The sequence below is a fragment of the Antechinus flavipes genome, chromosome 6 (assembly GCF_016432865.1).
Source record: "Antechinus flavipes isolate AdamAnt ecotype Samford, QLD, Australia chromosome 6, AdamAnt_v2, whole genome shotgun sequence".
NCBI classification, from domain to species: Eukaryota; Metazoa; Chordata; class Mammalia; order Dasyuromorphia; family Dasyuridae; genus Antechinus; species Antechinus flavipes.
The window spans coordinates 157080299-157099766 of NC_067403.1; the positions used below are offsets into that span (position 1 = coordinate 157080299).

General features: G+C 36.4%; 1 protein-coding gene across 1 annotated transcript in view; it reads right to left on the reverse strand.

Annotated features, from left to right (window-relative positions):
- The window catches only part of PTPN13 (protein tyrosine phosphatase non-receptor type 13), a 213733-nt gene extending 197747 nt beyond the window's left edge, over window positions 1-15986 (reverse strand). The window contains 1 exon segment of the mRNA XM_051966187.1: window positions 15756-15986. The gene's annotated coding sequence lies outside the window, so the exon portion shown is untranslated.
- Window positions 15987-19468: the final 3482 nt, after the last annotated feature.

Consider the following 19468-nt stretch of genomic DNA (forward strand, 5'->3'; position numbering starts at 1 on the left):
ATTCTACTATGTAATGGAAATGCTTAGTTTAAAATGAAATAATTAAAAAAAATAAAGTTACTAAAATGAAAAAAAAAAAGACTAATTGAAGAGATTAAGTACACAAGACCCTGAAGCATCTTGCAGAATGTTTAATAAAAGCAAGGATGCCAAACACAAGGGTAAGGACTTTATTCAGCAAAAAATGTTTGGGAAAACTAGAAATCATTACACTATGCTTACCCTTTGATCCAAAGATATTAATACAAAGTACATACCCAGAGGAAGGCTTCTGTACAAAGACAGCTGTACAAAAATATTTAAAACTGTACTTTTTGCCATAGCAAAGAACTGGAAACTAAGTGCTTATCAGCTGGGAAATGTTTAGTCAAATTGTTCTATACAATAAAATGGAAAATAATGTGCCATTAGAAATTTAAAATATGATGAATTTAGAAAAACCTAGGAAGACTTCATATATATATATGCTTTAATGTCCCCCATATAATGCATATAATGTCAATATATATATATATTATATAAATTTATATAATATATACTATATAAATTGAAATAAGCAGAACCAGGAAAATAATTTACAAGGAGATCAAAATAATATAAAAGAAAGTAACTGTGACAACACTAGAGAACTTTGATCAATTCAAGGACCAGATCCGTTGACGTGACTGACATATAATAATAAATAGTCAATCATCACTTCAAAAGACTAATGAAACATTCCAAGAACCTCTTAACATTAAAGTGATGAATTAAATGTGCAGAATGACTCATACCCTTTTCAGATATTGATAATAATTTGATTTCCTTTATTTGACTATATTTATTTATTACAATTGTAATATTATTACAATTATTATAATAATAATTATAAAATATTATTTATTTGTAATAAAAGAAAATTTATTACAAATTTTTTATTTTTAAATAGAAATTACAAAAATTTCTATTGATTAGGAAGGAAGGGGAAGAAGAGGAAGGGATGTTAGTAGGTAATGACAGAAAAGAAATAGCAATAAAATATTTAAAAATATTTAGAAAGCTAAAAGTTCAGAAGGGAACATGAGGTGATTTTGTCATAATTGTTAAATTTCATATAAATTTACAAAACAAATTTGTATAAATTCATAATCTTCATATATTTTTGTGTTTACCAAGGAAGCATGTAACACTCTGCTGGGACAAAAGTATTTTAATATCTTTGTGCCTTAGATTCCTTACATGAAAAATGAGATGAGAGAGATTATTTATAATGTCATTCCTATATATAAATGCAATGATTTTAGGTAGAGAGAAAGATCTTGAGTTTATCCCTATACAGGTCATTTAGTTTGTCATATTACATGTTCTCAGGCTGTACCTATAACAATGGCCTGCTATCTTCTTTTAAAGGACATTGGGGGACATTAAATAAGCACAAAAATCACCACTTACCTGAAAAATAATTCACTTGGCTTGTCTTATCCCAGAGAATAAGCAATATATTTTTACATGTGGAGGACCATAATGTTATTTTTTTTTAAATTTATATCATTATTCAGTCTTAAAATGTCTGTGGAGCTGGAAGATTGTCAAGGTAATATCTTATGGAACACCACCTCAAGATTACAAACACATCTTGTATCCATGAATTATTACTGATAAATGTGACCATAATAAAATGTGCTTCCTTTCAAAATCACAATGGAAACATACTGTCATTGTGATAATGAAGAATTAGGATAACTCATGGTGAGAGCTGTCATTATGCATGAAGGATAGATGAAGACCTAGGCTGAAAGCTGTAAAAAAAATTTCTGAGGTCAATTGTCTAATTTTATAAAACCAAGGCCAGAGTTATGATGCCAATCCAGGACTCTGCCTACTTGATGAATTGTGATGTTGTATTTTTATTCTACTTATGCTTTAAATATTAATCTATTAATTTTTGTGATTTCTAAAAAAAGTCTGAACTTTATCATTTATGTACATAAAGTACTACCTCTTAGAAACATATGGTATTTATTGTTCAGTTGCATCTGACTCTTTGTGACCTCATTTGGGATGTTCTTAAAGCTTTTCTTCTTCAGCCCATTTTACAGGCAACTAGGCTTAAGTGACTTACCCTGAGTCACAGCTAGTAAGAGTTGGAGACCACATTTCTAAAATACATAGCAAACTGACTTAAATTTATAAGAACACAAGCTATTCTCCAATTGATAAATGGCCAAAGGATAAGAACAGACAATTTTCAGATGAAGAAATTAAAACCAATTCTAGTCATATGAAAAGGTGTTCTAAATCACTATTGATCAGAGAAATGCAAATTAATCCAACTCTGAGGTACGACTACACATCCCTCAGATTGGGTAAGAGAGATTGCAGGAAAAGACAATGATGAATGCTGGAGGGGAACTGGGAAAACTGGGACACTAATACATTGTTGGTGGAGTAGTGAACTGATTAACCATTCTGGAGAGCAATTTGAAACTATGCCCAATAGGGTATAAAACTGTGCACAACCTTTGATCCAGCAGTGTTTCTACTGGGCTTATATCTCAAAAAGATCTTAAAGGAGGGAAGGGACCCACATGTGCAAAAATGTTTGTGGCAGCCCTCTTTGTAGCGGCTAAAAACTGGAAACTGAATAGATGCTCATCAATTGGAGAATGGCTGAATAAATTATGGTATATGAATGTTATGGAATATTATTGTTCTATAAGAAATGATCACACAATGATTTCAGAGTGGCCTGGAGAGACTGAGAAGTAAAATAAGCAGAACCAGGAGATCATTGTACATAGCAACAACAAGATTATTCGATGATCAATTTTGAAGGATGTGGCACTTCTCAACAATGAGACAATTCAGACCAGTTCTCATGATCTTGTGATAAAGAGAACCATCTATACCCAGAGAGAGGGCTGTGGGAACTAAGTGTGGACCACAACATAGCATTATCAGTCTTTTTGTTGTTGTTTGCAGCATTTTATTTTTCCTCATTTTTTTTCCTTTTTGATTTGATTTTTCTTATGCAGCAAAATAATTGTATAAATATGTATGTATATATTGGATTTAGCCTTTTTTTTTTTTACCATGTTTAACATATATTGGATTATTTACTATCTATGGGAAGGGGTAGGGAGAAATGGGGGAGGGGAGGACTGGAACACAAGGTTTTGCAAAGGATAATGTTGAAAAATTATCCATGCAGATCTTTTGAAAATTAAAAAGCTTTAATAAAAAAAAAAGAGTTAGAGGCCAGATTTGAACTTGGGAAGCCTAATTCTATCCACTGTGCCCCCCAAGCTATCCAAAAACCCTCCCCAAAACAGACATACTTCTTAATTTTTTATAATTATAACTTTTTATTGACGGTACATAGGCATGGGTAATTTTTTACAACGTTATTCCTTGCACTCACTTCTATTCCAATTTTTCCCTTCTCTCCCTCTATCCCGTCCCCTCAATGGCAGGCAGTCTTATACATGTTAAATATGTTATAGTATATCCTAGATACAATATATGTGTGCAGAACTGAACAGTTCTCTTGTTGCACAGGGAGAATTGGATTCAGAAGGTAAAAATAACCTGGGAAGAAAAACAAAAATGAAAACAGTTTACACTCATTTCCCAGTGTTCTTTCTTTGGGTGTAGCTGCTTCTGTCCATCCTTGATCAATTGGAACTGAATTAGCTCTCTTTATCGAAGAGATCCACTTCCATTAGAATACATCCTCAAACAGTATCATTGTTGAAGTATATAATGATCTCCTGGTTCTGCTCATTTCACTTAGCATCAGTTCATGTAAGTCTCACCAGTCCTCTCTGTATTCATCCTGCTGGTCATTTCTTACAGAACAATAATATTCCATAACATTCATATACCACAATTTACCCAGCCATTCTCCAATTGATGGGCATCCATTCAGTTTCCAGTTTCTAGCCACTATAAACAGGGCTGCCACAAACATTTTAGCACATACAGGTCCCTTTCCCTTCTTTAGTATTTCTTTGGGATATAAGCCCAAAAGTAACACTGCTGGATCAAAGGGTATGCACAGTTTGATAACTTTTTGGGCCTAATTCAAGATTGCTCTCCAGAATGGCTGGATGTGTTCACAATTCCACCAACAATGCATCAGTATCCCAGTTTTCCCACATCCCCTCCAACATTCATCATTATTTTTTCCTATCATCTTAGCCAATCTGACAGGTATGTAGTGGTATCTCAGAGTTGTCTTAATTTGCATTTCTCTGATCAATAGTGATTTGGAACACTCTTTCATATGAGTGGTAATAGTTTCAATTTCATCATCTGAAAATTGTCTGTTCATATCCTTTGACCATTTGTCAATTGGACAATGGCTTGATTTCTTATAAATTAGAGTCAATTCTCTATATATTTTGGAAATGAGGCCTTTATCAGAACCTTTAACTGTAAAAATGTTTTCCCAGTTTTTTGCTTCCCTTCTAACCTTGTTTGCATTAGTTTTGTTTGTTTAAAGACTTTTTAATTTGATTAATCAAAAATTTCTATTTTGTGATCAATAATGATCTCTAGTGCTTCTTTGGTCACAAATTCCTTCCTCCTCCACAAGGCTGAGAGGTAAACTATCCTATGTTCCTCTATTTATGATCTCGTTCTTTATGCCTAAAATCATGGACCCATTTTGATCTTATCTTGGTATATGGTGTTAGATGTGGGTCCATGCCTAATTTCTGCCATACTAATTTCCAATTTTCCCAGCAGTTTTTGTCAAATAATGAATTCTTATCCCAAAAGTTGGGATCTTTGGGTTTGCCAAACACTAGATTACTACAGTTATTGACTATCTTGTGAACCTAACCTATTCCACTGATCAACTAATCTATTTCTTAGCCAATACCAAATGGTTTTGATGACTGCTGCTTTACAGTATTTGATTTTTTTCATTAATTCCCTTGAAATTCTTGACCTTTTGTTCTTCCATATGAATTCTGTTGTTATATTTTCCAGGTCAGACATACTTCTTATTAAAATTAGTGCTTTAATTTCTTTCAATAAGCTTTCCAAATTGACTATCACTTCTTTCATGTAGCATAGCTATATAGACTATTTTCTTTCTGTCAAAGTGCATGACATTTGGCAAATTTAAGTATGACCTGATTTCAGTTACATAAACAAATCCATAATACATCTATCTTAATCACTGCAAATGGACAATGAACTGGGCACAGAATTAAAAAGTAGGAATTGAGTAAGATGAATTACATTGAGGAACTCGTGTAGTACTTTCAACAAACCCAAGTTTCTTATAGAAAAAAAATCCTATTTTTAACATCGATATTCTCCTTATGATGCTATGTAGCTATAAATCAAAGAACTAAAAATCTTTGAAGAATCAAAATTTTGGACAATGTGGGGAGGGGGAGAGAAGCATGGCCGGTAAAGGCTGCTGCACCACAGAGACTACAGAAGTAAGAGCACAAAGCATCAAAAAAAGATGTCGGAGACATCATCAGAAAAAGATTGTGGGATAATACATTTCATGCTGGAAGGGCCTTATGAGACCAAATAGTCCAACCCTTTCCTTTTGCAGGTAAGGAACCTGAGGTCCATTATTCTACAGGTAGTAAACAGCAAAGGGGATCTGAATCCTTTGATTCCAAATGCAGAACTCTTAGGATACATATTAATGTCAGGAAACCTAAAGAAAGACACACTCCAACCCCTGCACAAGACACAATAAAGCATCACACTTCTATTTCTGGAAACATGTATATAATAAACTTCATAATCAAATTTAGATTACACAAACCTATAAGAATCTATTTTTAATTCATTCAGAAAATATACTCTGATACAAATCAAGAATGTATAAAATCCAGCCAAAGGAGACTAATGTCATTAAATAAGATCAATAAATCTCTCAATTCATCATCTGAGGTTGTTCTTTTCATTTAAATAAATGAATCACACATGACATGTTTCCTTCATTCCACCAGGAGCTACTGCTCTGCCCTTGGAGCTTTAAGAATAAAAATTTGTTATTCTATCCAGAAAAAATACTTTACAGAAGTAAAAATAACAAATTCTAATAAATGTTCATTTGTATAAGGTTTCCATAGAAAAAATTCCATTAAATTATATTTCTTTGTTGGACCATCAAACAGAACCTCTGTCCAAAACTTGAATTAAATGTAGTTGCCAGTAAAGTTATTTATTCTACAAGTTTTCATTTTTATTTAATGAGCATTACAAAGAATTGTTCAAGTTCATTGAAACAGCACTTTAATATGAAATGATTTGTGCACACTAAACATATCATAACCCTTCCTTTCATGGGATAATTTCCAATTTGCTATCCTCTCATTTGCTTGGCTACAAAGGATAAGAACATTTTTTATAAGACCCTAAGGAAAAAACATATCTTAGCTCAAACAACAGAAGAAAACAATTCTACTTGAAAATTTGATATTTTTTTCTCCCTCATTTACTCCCAAAAGCCCTCTAAAGAAAAGAACAACTTCGATTAAAAGATGTCTGTTTTCTATTAATTATGTGGTGGTGAGAAAATTTTACTAAAAAGTTCTTTCACAGCTAAGCTACTGTATGTGGTTAAAAAGTAACAAACACTATTAAGATTTATGACATAGAACTAACCATCCAAAACATCTGAATTCCTACCTTAAAACTTGGCTGTCTAAATCAGTAAGTGAATGAGTACCTAGCTCACTCTAATTCCAGACGAGACTATATTTTACATACCATCCAGTCATCCACATCCAGCCATCTTGCCATCTTCCCTGACCCTAGAGAGCTGTTGCTTCCCCAATATCACATTGTGTGAGGCATATTAAGTTTAATAATTTTTTTTCTATTTATTTATTCACTTGGGGAAAGCAGAAGAACGATGATAAGACTGCTGGGGTTGGTGTCCAGAAGATCTAGGGTAGAATTCTCCTTCTGCCAGTTCCCTAAGTAACTAGCATGTCCTTTGCCCTGTTTGAGCCTTAGATTCTTCATCTATATAATGAAAGAACCTAAACTAAATGGCCATGTTCTAAACCTACAGGATTACCATCAGAAAACATTTTATTGGAAGATATTTCTTTCTGTTGTGAAAAACCTTAATGGCACTTGCTCCAAGTAAGTAGATTCCTTTGCTACAATGATGTTTGTTTATTTTTTAAATAAACTTAGAAATATACCAACTTATAGATAGGGAGATCTATACTCTCTTCTCCCCTGAAAAAAGCTTTCAAAAAAATAATAAAGTAGAAAAAATATCATTTCAGAACAGTAGTGACTATAGAAAGTTCAGTCCCCAGGTATCTGTTAATACCTATACATTGAATTCAACTATTAAAAGGGGCTTAAGATAGATGTCATACTGACACTGGGAATTGTAGACAGACATATACAAAGTCTTAATGGTGTTTTTGAGTGTAATGAAAATTTAGGTATTTGAAAGAGAGGAGAAAGCAAACATGAAATATAAAGATTGTGAAAACAGATACAGCACTTCCACAGCCTGCAGACAATTAATAAGTGATCTATAATTGCTTTCTAGAAAAAAACAGATTTAAAAAATCAAGTGAGAGATTTGAAATCTGCAACAAGCATTTTCTTTGCAAGAGGGAGGGTGTTCTGAAGGAAAAAAGCCCTGTAAAAAACTGTAGGCTACAAAGAACACACAAGTAGTGTTTGGATCATGACAATGATATTGATGTATGAAACTCTGCTATGTCTACCATCATTTAATTTCCTTTAAAAAATGCCTAAAGTGCAGATTTGTCTTGAGGGCCCCCCAGCTCTGCAACTGATACTGACCATCCTTCTTTTCTACTCAAAGTATCCTGCCTTTCTGATGATCCAATCTAATATTAGTTCTTCATTCTTCATCCTCTTTAACCTTTCTAGTTATTTTGGCACTGCTGCCCACCTCTACTCCCCTTTTTTGCATAATTTTCTCCCATTTGACTGACAACCTTTCTTCTGCCTCTTTTGCTTCCCCTTGTCTCCTTCACTGGTGGCCTACTCATTCTCTTCTAGGACTCTTAAGGAGGAAGTAGTAGGATCCTCTTCCTTTCTAAATTAATATTCTTTTCATTTGCAAGCTGATTTATTCCTACAGTTTTGATTAAACAAACTTTGAGCCTGTGCCTATCCTTGTGCTAAGTACTTGGGAAGACAAAGCACAAATAAAATAAAATGATCTTTGCCATCAAAAAGACAACATATACAAATTTAAATACTGTACTGTCCATGTAAAATATTACAAAAGATAACTTGTAGAAAAGGAAACTGTCACCTCAGCAGGAATCGAGAGAAGTTGCAATTTGAAAGTGGCATTTGAGCTGCTAAGTTTTTAAGGAAATTCGAGTTTCTTAAGAGGTGAAGAAAGGATGGAATGAACTTCAGGAACAGAAGGTAGATAGTACAAAGACAGAGAGAGAGGAAATGGAGTTTCTTATATGAATAACAGTAAGAAGATGAGAATAGTTGGACCTTAGGGAGATGAAAAAAATAATCTCTCCAATTGACATTGAAATTTGAAAAGGCAAGGGAGGGAGATTGTGAAAGTTTGATTTTGTTTGTTTTTAAAAAGAGTTTCTACCTGGTGCTAAAAGTAGTAACAGGGACCCACTGATATTCTGTACTTCTGGCTTTAACTTCTTTGGATTATGTGCTTAGTAGTCCTATATTGTTGTGTCAAAGGGTATTGTAATCTATTGACTTTAGGTATAGCTGCAGGCTGTTTTCTGGACTAATTGGATCATTCTGCAGTTCTTCCAAACTGTTGGAAGTTTATTGATTTAGAAGTTTACTCAGGAGAGTGTGAGATCATCAGATCAGTGACTTAACTTTAGCAGCTCTGTGAAGGCGCTATTTGAGGTATTAGAGACCGAAAGATCAGTTTAAAGACTATCTTGGTTCCAAGTAATAGCAATGTGAATGCAGAGAAGAGGATATCTGCAAGAGGCTATAGAAATATTACAAAGATTTGGCAACTGATTGGATATGAGGGATAAGGAAGAATGAAGGTTTTCATATATAAAAATTTTCATAACCCCACAATCTGATACCACCATATTTTCCCAGTCTTCTCTTATACTATTGTCATCCCCAACATTCTCTAAAATTTCCTAAAGGATAGGGCTTTTCACTGGACTATTCACTGTTCCACCAAATGCCCCACAATTTCTTACTTCTAGGCTTTTGATATACCTGGCATGCCCTACCCTTTTTTGGAATTTCTAATTAATAACTCATAATGCTTAACTCAATTGTCATTTCCTCAAAGAAATCTTCCATGACTCTAGTCATGCCTCCTCCACCATTTCATATAGCACTCTGCATTTCTTTAAAGGACATATCACATATTTTTGTTATATTTTCCTAAAGACTATTAGTGTCACAAAGGCAAGAATCATACCATCTAAATATGCATCTTTTTCTAGCTCTTAGTAAATATTGTTTAACTGAATGACAAAACCAAGCACATAGTTTAAAGTGAACTGTTCCGTTTCTACTTAAAATAGAGATAGATATGAGGTCAAGGTTCTGGGGAGCACTGAACAAGAAAAACAGTTCAACTCCCACCTTTAAAATTAGTCATTTTCAATTCCTGAAGAGTTTATGGGAATAATGGGTGCACTAACATACTTAGTGCTATTGCGTTATTGGAAGAATTGCCAAATCATCCAATTAGTCCAAAAAACAAACTGGAACTATACCTAAAGTTAACAAACTACACATTTCCTTTGACACAGCAATATGACTACTAAGCACACAATTCAAAGAAGTTAAAGATATAAGTACATAAGTATTTATAGCAACTTTTTTGTTGAAGCAAAATGAAATAAAAAGAGTTGGTGCCCATTAAATGGGGATTAAAACAGGAATAAATGGAGAAATGACTATGAAGTTGTATGTAATAAGATGAGGATTATTCTATTTTTCTGCAATACAATTAGTTTTCCCTAAAAAGCAACAAAGCTGTCCATGGCACTTGATTGGCCCTGGTTCCCTTAATACAGGTTCCGGGTCACCAAAGGATAAAGTTCCAACAATGTAGAGCTGGTACCCCCTCAAATTCAGGTGTTGTCTGAAGGTCATCAAATGTGTTTCCACATGATGACAAGGCTCCAGAAAAGCTAAGTGCCACAGTATCCTTGTTATGTAAATACCCTTTTGTTTCAAGTACTTGGGTGCCTTATTTTGTATCATCATTTAATCTGAAATAACAAGACAGAGGCTTTAAGCTGCCTGAAACAAATGCCTATTGAGAGAATCTTAATTAAAACTTGTATATTTCAATAGTCTAATGTACACAGTGACCAATGCTAATTTATATGCCCATGATGGTGCTGGCTTTGTTGTTGGCCCCTTTTCTCATTGCCCAAAGAGTCTGAGTTTTGCACTTCTACAGTTGAAGTCATTCAGTCAACAAAGATTCATTAAGTGCTTACTCTGTGCTAGGCACTGTGCTAAGTGCTAGGGATACAAAGAAAGGCAAAAGACAATCCCTGTTCTTATGGAGCTCGTGATCTAATTGGGAAAAAACAATGTAGCTTCTCACTAATAGCAGGCCTCTCAGCAGAGAAGCAAGTAATGAACTAGAAATGCAAAATGACTTGCACACATACATATATTGCACAGATACACATACACACAGAGATACTCAAACATGGCCAGTTATTTATTTGGTTATACTTATTTCTGTTAAGGTACAATAAAACAAAGTCATTTATTAAAATATTTAAAAATACATAGAAGAAAGAAAACAAGAAGCGATTCAGAAAAGGCCATATACAAAACGATTTATTTACTATTTTTGTCAAGTTAATTTAATATACACAAAAATCAAACTGCATGGGACAAATCCATGAGTTCATATGTTCTTTTCTCTTTCTTGTTCTTTATATGTTGCCAACAGATAATAGCAACTTCATAAAAGTTACATAAAAAACTAGGTTTATTACAAGAGAAATGAACATGCATGTGGATGGAACCCTAAGCAAGTACAAAGACAAATTATGTCAGCTTAGGAGGGCTTCATTCTTGACATATTCATGGTCTCTTGCAAACTCTGGATTCAGTGTTTCTGGAAATTATAGTAACTCAAAAAGACAAGTACATTAACATTTACTAATTGCTTAGTTCATAATAAACAAAATTTTAATTTTCAAGGAGGTTTCTCATACCCCAAAAAGAACAGGACAGCATTAGTCAGGGGTTCTTAACCTTTTTTATGTCATGGACTTGGGAATTCTGGTGAAGTCTATAGTAAAATTTCTTAAACTGTAGATCACAACCCCATATAGGGTCTCATAACTGAATATGGGAGTCACAAAATTATGATTTATTATCAGTAAATGTTTGATTTGTATACCTATTTTATATAACTATATACATTGGGTCACATAAAATTTCCTGGGGTGAAAGTTGAAAAAGTTTAAGAAGTGCTGATATACAGAATCCTTAGAATATTTTTTAACATTATATTTATGTAACCATATCTATATAGAAAGTTTGTAAAGAAAGCATTTTTTACAAATATCATTCTATTTTATCCTCACAACAACCCTGACAGTAGATACCATTATTATCCTTATTTTACAAATTAGAAAACTAAGGAAGACTGAGAAAGCAGAAATGAATTAACTCATTGAAGTCAAATGATTTGTGTCTAAGGCTTGATTTAAATTCCAGGGTGAATGTTCTATTCACTGTATCACCAAGAATTACAAAGGAAACCAATTATATTGAAATAATAGTAATTACATATATATATATATATATATATAGGTAAACGAACAAGTTCAAGAAGCCCTGGTTAATAACCTTTGATCTAGTCTACCATCTCATCTTTATAGCTGATGGAGATTAAGTAATGCCCATGATGAAGCAGGTAGTAAAATACAGAGGAATGATTTGGCCTTACTTCCTCTCTTTCTAGAGTTAATGCTTCTTTCATTATTCTAGGAAAGTCCCAATTGATGCATCTTGGACTCTGCAAGTATTTGGTCTCTACCTAACAGATTTATTCACTGACAGAAACAAACAGGGCAGGACAGGATAGAACAGGATATGTAGTTTGCAGACAACTGGCACTACACAGATAGGAATCTTCCAGATGTTTTCATTTTTCCCCTAAGACCTGGAATGTTGGAATCACTCCACCAGCTACTCCCTCTCCTGTTTCCCCCCTCCTTCAATGGCTAACAGACAGTATGGTAGATTTGACAGTAACTTAGTAGGTTGTGAAGTTCAACTTTCATTAGTCAGAGTTTTGTATTATTAATACTTAACAAAAGTATATCTCTTCTATCTGCTCCCTTACTTACTAAAGAGGGAAAATAATATCATATTAGTACAAAGGGTATTTATCCTATATTCCCAGTTGTTTCACTGCTAAGAGAATGGAGAATCTGAAAGTGTTAATCTCATTAGAACACCAAAAGTCTTATTACTAGAAAAGGTCCAGTTACTACTGCTTTAAATGATTTGGTTAAATTTTTGCAAACTTCAAAATGTAATCATTTAAAAATAAAGACTTTTTCCAATTGACAAATGATCAATGGAAATGAATAGGCATTTCTTTCCTCTTAAAAATCCAAGCTACATGCTATATGCTCCAAATCACTAATAATCAGAAAACTGCAAATTAAAGAAACTCTTGAGATTCTCAATCATCAAACTGGCAAAAGTAACCAACAAAAGGAAACTATCTTGGAAGGATTGTGGGAAAACAGGAACATGGTGAAAATACATGATTGTAAATTGGTCCTGATATTCTGGGAGAAAAAATGGAGCTATGCTCTCATAGTTACTGAACTGCACATACCCTGTAATCCTGAGATATAACTCTTAGATCTATATCCTAAACAAGTCAAAGAATGGAAAAGATACTATATGTGTACAAATATTTGTAGTGAGCACTATTTATTGTGGTAAAAGACTGGAAATTAAATGTGTGCCTGTCAACCAAGGAATGGCTGAACAAATTACTGTATATGAATGTTAAGACAGTTTCAAGGAATCCTGGGGAAACATGTATGAAATGATGCAGAGTAAACAGAATCAAGAGAACATTTTATAACAACAATATAAAAATGAAGACTTTTGTAAGACTTAAGAATTCTGATCCATGCTTTAAAGGCATGATTCCAGAGGACTGGTGAAAAACGCAACCCATCTGCAGACAAAATTTAGAAAGTGATGAACCCAATATACAGAATTTTGGACATAATTTTGTACAATGTCAATGTGGGACTTTGTTTTGCTTGACTATGCATATTTTTAACAAGAGTTTGGTTTTTCTTTTCCAGTGAGGGAATATGGTAGGGAGAAAAAATAAATGCTTCATAACTGAAAAAATGCAATCACAAAATTTTAAATGAAAGGCAATCCTAAATGCACAAGTTTTTATTGTAGTTTAAATGTATAATTGGTCATTAAACCCAAACTAATTTCATTTAAATTCTCTTATCTAAATTTTTACCTTGTAGGTCACCTTTAGAACTAAATCAAACCAAAAAATAAACTATCCCCATGAGGAAGGATCTATAATAAAGCTCCTAAACCTGGAGTCTGTAAACTTTTTTTAAAAATGTTTTGATAATGCCATTTCAATATAATTAATTTCATTTACAATCCTATGTGCTTTATTTTATGCATTTTAAAATATTACAGTGAGAAATGGTTTGACAGGATTTGCTAGACTGCAGAAAGGGTCAATGCCATACACACAAAAAAGCTAAAAAACCCCTTACCTAATATTATCTCAGATACAGTACATTTCTGACAAAGGGAGGAGCTGAAAAAAAGTACTCAGGGTCACTAAAGGGCAGAGTTGAGAGATGCAGCTTCTCCCTCCCACTACATACTTGTACCAGGAACCAGGCAAGTTTGCAGCCCTGTCTTAATCTTCCCTTAGGCTACTAAAAATAAGTTATTTTGCTAAAGAGATCATTTACCAAACATACCTGAATTTTTTAGCAATATGTTCAAAATGAAACAATTGATGGAAATGGTCGGAGAACAAAAAGTCGAAAAAATTATCTTAAAGGTCCCTTCCAGGTAGCTGTAAATACTAGGCACTCTTCCCCTTACCCCTCCTAATCTCTTTGAGGTCTGGGACTATTTCATTAGTTGAGCACAGTTCCTGACGTATAGCTCGAACTAATTAAGAAAAAGTCAAAATTGTACTGTTGCTTTATTTACCATTGTTTCATCAAAGCCTTCAATAAAGCAAATGTGCATTTGGAAACAGCAAATTGGGCAACAAGTACAAAATGGGGGAAAGCTAAATTCTAAACTCAGGCAGGGAAAGTAAAAAAACAAAACAAAACAAAAAACCAGCTACCGACAGCTCTGTGAATTTACAGGGGAAAAAAAAAAAAAAAAACATGTATATTGTGAAAATAGAACCAGATGTTCTTCCAATTTTCCATCACATAACCACTGCAATCTAAGAATGTACCCTCAAACTTCTGGAAACCTCACCAGAAATTTGGGGAATAACAAAGCTTACTTAATGCTTATTTTAGAATGCTTTTTTTCTCTACGATAGTTTTTCTCCACCACTTATAACACACCCCAACCTGCCTAGATAAAAATAAAAATTCTGATAATCAGTTCTCAAACCGCCACAGCCCAGTTTTTAAAGTCCTACATTTTGTTTAGGTCTCCGCCTTGAAAACAAACCCAGTTGCCCCATTTTCTCCCGTAAACAGAACAGAGACTCCTCTGAACCTTCGGCAGCTTTGTATGAAGTCACCGCGTTTGTTGTTTCAAACATGCAATTAAAAGAAAATGACACAGACAATCCATGAGATTAGTTGGCGAAGTGTGGAGGTGTAGATCCTATGGATAACACCCATGCAGGCGGTATTCCTGCAAGTCTATCCACCAGCAGGCGATAGGATTTCCAATCCCATCCCCCCGGCTCTCCTTCCCCAGCCCCTTCGGCATCCCGGAGTCAGCAGCGTATCTTAGCAAGAGTTTCAGAACTTGGAGTTCACTTAAAAGTTCTTGCCGTTTTCTCTAGTGCCGCAAATTGCCATAAACCCCGGGGAAAGGGGACGATAGGGGGCATCCCGCTCTTTCAAGGGTCCAAACCAAAGAAAAATAAGAAAGCCACCAGCGCGCGGTGGCCGCGTCGCTCTGCCTTTCTCCTCGGCGACCACCTCCTCTGAGGCCGCTAGCCGGCCACCCCCGCGATTGTTTACGGGAAACAGAGCGGGGGCCCTAGAGTTGTAACACCAGTATCCCAGTCCGGGAGGACGCGGGAAGCGCGGGCCCGGCTCCTTTCCTCTCCCCCTCTCCCCACTCCCCTCCCCCGGTCCCTCGCAGCATCTCTCCCCTACACAGCACAATCCCCAAATCTGAGAGTGATAGGAGAAATTTGCCGGGGGCCCAAACCACTACCTCGCCCCACCCCCAACCACGAAAGCTATTCTCTCCTCCCCCTCGCTTCACCCTCCTCCAAGCCCCACTCTAACCGCCCCCCATCCTCCCCCCCACCCCTTCACCACCACCTCCTCTAGCTTAGAGGGCCAGGAAAAGTTCCTTCCAGCCGGGCAGCCAGAGGGGCGAGTCATCGGCACGGAGAGCGGCCCCAGGAGGAGAGAGGAGAAGGAAAGAGTAGGAGGGGAAGTTGAGGGGGGGCTTTTCCTTCCAAGTATAGTTGAGGACACTAAAGCCCAGGAAGCTGGATAACTTGCCCCAGTTTCGGGGAAGAGAGGTGTTTAGTATCAGTCCTTGGTCCCCCCGCGCCCAGCACTTACCGATCCGTCCGTAGACTTGCTGCAGCGGCCCAAGAGCTGGGGGACTGAAGGCTCCGTAGTCCCGGCGAGGAAGGGGCGATGTGGGCAGCGGATAGCCAGGGGCGCGGGGGGTTGCAGCAGGCGGCGGTCGAGGCGATCAGGAAAGGAGCCCGGGGAGGGGGAGCAGGGGAACAGCATCTCTTTCTCCTCCCCCCCTCAGTCTTGGAAGCCCTCTCCTCAAAGTAGACGCGGAGGGCGCTCCCGGGGTCGGTCACAGCACTGCCCTGAGTTCCGCTGCCCGCTGCTACGGCCCCGCGGTGCAGCTCGGAGCCAGAGCAGGCTGTCCAGGGGCCCCCAGTGCCCGCAACGGGGCCAGCCCCAGGCGCAGCCGCTGCCGCCGCCGCCCTCGACCCCGCCCCGCCCCGCTGTCACTCAGACTAGCACGCCCAGACTCCAGGGAGCCCCGCCCCGCCTCCTGGGCCGGAGCCGGGCTCCGGCCTCCCTTTCTGGGCTTCTGAGGTCGACCCCTGGGATGCGGAGAGTGCTTCTGCAGATCACGTCTCAGTTCCGCGCCTTGGGGCAGCTCGAACTTGCCCGTGCCTTCCTCCTCTCCTCTTCTTGGACTTAGCTATGGCCCTCCATCTAGAGGGATGTTCTCTAAAACTTACTTCTGTTCTGCTCACCTGTAAATGCGGGCTCTGAACTGCGATCTCCAAAGTCCTTACGATTTCGTGACTTCCAGGGCGAGCCTCCGAGTGCTAGGGGCGAGGGGACAAACAACATATACTGGGGGACTACACTGGAACCATGGGAAGAAGATGCAAAGGAGGGAAGAGAAGTTAGAGGCACAGCGACTTGGAGTTTAAATTCCCATCAAGAAAATCGAGAAACTGAAACAATTCACAAAATATTTATTTAGCATCCAAGTGGCCTCAAAGACAAAAATAAGGCAGTCCCTCTTCAGGAAGTTAGCATTCTATTGGGGGATACACCACCTTCTCAGGTAGGTAAATACAGGTGTAAAGGGGCCATGGAGCATGCTCAGATTTGCACTTCCTGGTGGGTTTCACAAAGTATGAGCAGACTATCCGTGCTGGATTCCAGCGAGAGCTCCGGGGGCCTGTTTCCGGCTTTGTTTGACCGGGGGGTGAGGTGGGGGTGTTCCAGTGAGAGAAGACTTAAAACCCCCTAATTGGCAGCTGTACTAGAAGAACCGATGACTCAGTGGAAATAAATAGCTAAAGGACCTCCTCTTACTTTCTGAGGGCAAAGCATGAAGAGTGAAAGAAAAGACAATTGCCCTGTCTTCCAACAGGATCCCCATTGGCAAGAACACAGTTCTTATTTGTGTCTGTGTGTATTCTTTATTGATTTAGGCGGACAGGTAGATGTGTTCAAGATTGACAGTAACTTTGTGTTCTGAAATTTCTGATAGTCCATGGAAGCCTTCAACTACTGCTGCTTCATTGGCCGACTGCTTGGCTGATGACTAGAGTGGCTTATATCATAGAGCGCTGCTATTAGAAAGATCAAGCTTTTTATTTGATTGGATGAAACCTAGCACAGGTGAATGATAAATTGCTTCATTAGTAATGTAAAACATTCTTTTAAAAAGTTTTATCTATATGTTTACATTACAGAAATTTATATATTGTTTCCACTTCGTGAGAGGTCTCTTGTAACAAATTAGCACAAAATCACTGACCATCTGAAAGTGTATATATTTCATATCTTTCCACTCCCCCCCCATACACTACCACTTCTATATTTTTTAACTGAACAGAAATCCATTTTTCCCTTCCCCCTCCCTATCCCCTTTATTGGGGCGGGGGAAAGAGGAGGATAATTTTATTAGAACAAATATGCATAATCAAGCAAAACAGATTCCCAAATCGCTGTATATAAAAGTCTTTTTCATTATGCATCCTAAATCTATAACCTCTTTCATTATTGGCCATCCAGAATCACGAATGGTCATTGTATTGATCATAGTTCTTAAAGTTTTCAAAGCTGTTTATATAGGGGCAGCTAGATGGTGCAATGGATAGAACACTACCTCTGGAATCAGGAAGACTTGAGTTTAAATTTGAAATCACTTAACACTTACTAGCTGTGTGATCCTTGGCAAGTCATTTAACTCCCATTGTCTCTCAGAAAACCCCACAAACAACCCAACCCCCCAAAACAAAATTGTATTTACAATACTGTTATTTAAATTGTTCTCTTGGTTCTGCTTATTTCAATGATTAAATGGTTTACTAAAGTCCTCAAAAAGTGTTCATTTTTATAGTTATATGTATAGCATTGATGCTATCACATGTTATATTGTAACATTATTATTAAACATATAACATTATAAAATGATCTAAAATACTTCTGCTTACTTCACCATGCATCAGACCATATATTTTTTCCTCCCTTTTTGAAATCATTTCCCCTCATTTTTTACAGCATCATTTCTCCATCTTGATATATGACTTTCCCAGCCATTCCTCAATTAACGGACCTCTCCTTAATATCTAGTTTTTCCCTACCACAAAAAAAAGAGCTACTATAAATAGTTTTTTTTTTTAAATAAAAAACATTTTTCTTGTTCCAAAATCTCTTTTGGGTACAAGCCTAGCAATGATATAGCTGTGTCAAAGATACATTTTGTGTATAATTCCAAATTATAATTCAGATTACCTCTCCATGAGAGAGCCACCAATAGTGCAATAATATGCCTATTTTCCCAGAGGCCTCCAAAATTTGATTTTTATTTTTGGGGTAATCTTTGCCACTTTGATGGGTATAAAATAGAATCTCAAAATTGCTTTTATTTGCATTTTTCTAATTAGTGGTGAATTGGAACTTTTTTTTCATATGACTATACATAGCTTAGTATCTATTCTTCTCTTGAGAATGGTCCCTATCATTTAGGGAATGCTTCTTTTTCTTATGAATTTAAATCAATTCCTTATATATTTTGCAAGCAAGAACTTTAGTAAGATTTTCCCCAGCTAATTATTTCTTTTTAATCTTAATTTTGTTAGATTTGTTTGTGCAAAAAACTTTTACATTTTATATAAAAAATTATCCTTTCCCTCTTCTGTGTCCTTCCATTTCTTGTTCTTAGAAATTTTTCCTATCCATGAATCTGACAGGTAATTTCTGTTTTACAGTCTTAAGAGGCATTATGAGGTATTAGTCTTCATGCCAAATGTAATCATAATTATGTTGTTTGTATCCTGTTAATAGTATTAATGCTTGATGTGATTCTTCCATTTTTAGCATTTTCTATTTAATAATAAATTACATGCCTCATACCTGATTCATATTGTATATTGAAAAACTTCTTTTACTTCCCCCTTTTTAAGGGAAACCTTAGAGTAGTGAGCCATATAACTGTTCCTAAAATTAGCATCAACACTTCTTCACCCAGGTAAAGTATTTAATGAGCTGAAGAATTTGAAAACCAAGGCCTTTGTCCCCTACTAAGAGATTCACCAATTACGCTTCCTCTGAACCAAACTTGATTCATAAATGAAAATGGTTAGGGAGTATTGTGGTTGTTTGTTTGTGCTTCATTCTCGAAGAGGACCATGACATCAGAAAGGTGAAGACATAACATGCAAGTGAATTAGATTTAAGTGAGTGGAACCAAAATAATGGAATAGCTACAAGAAGTCCAGTGAACTCCTTAAATCTAGCACTCCAGCACCGGGAGAGGTTATATGCCAGGGCAATAAAGTGTC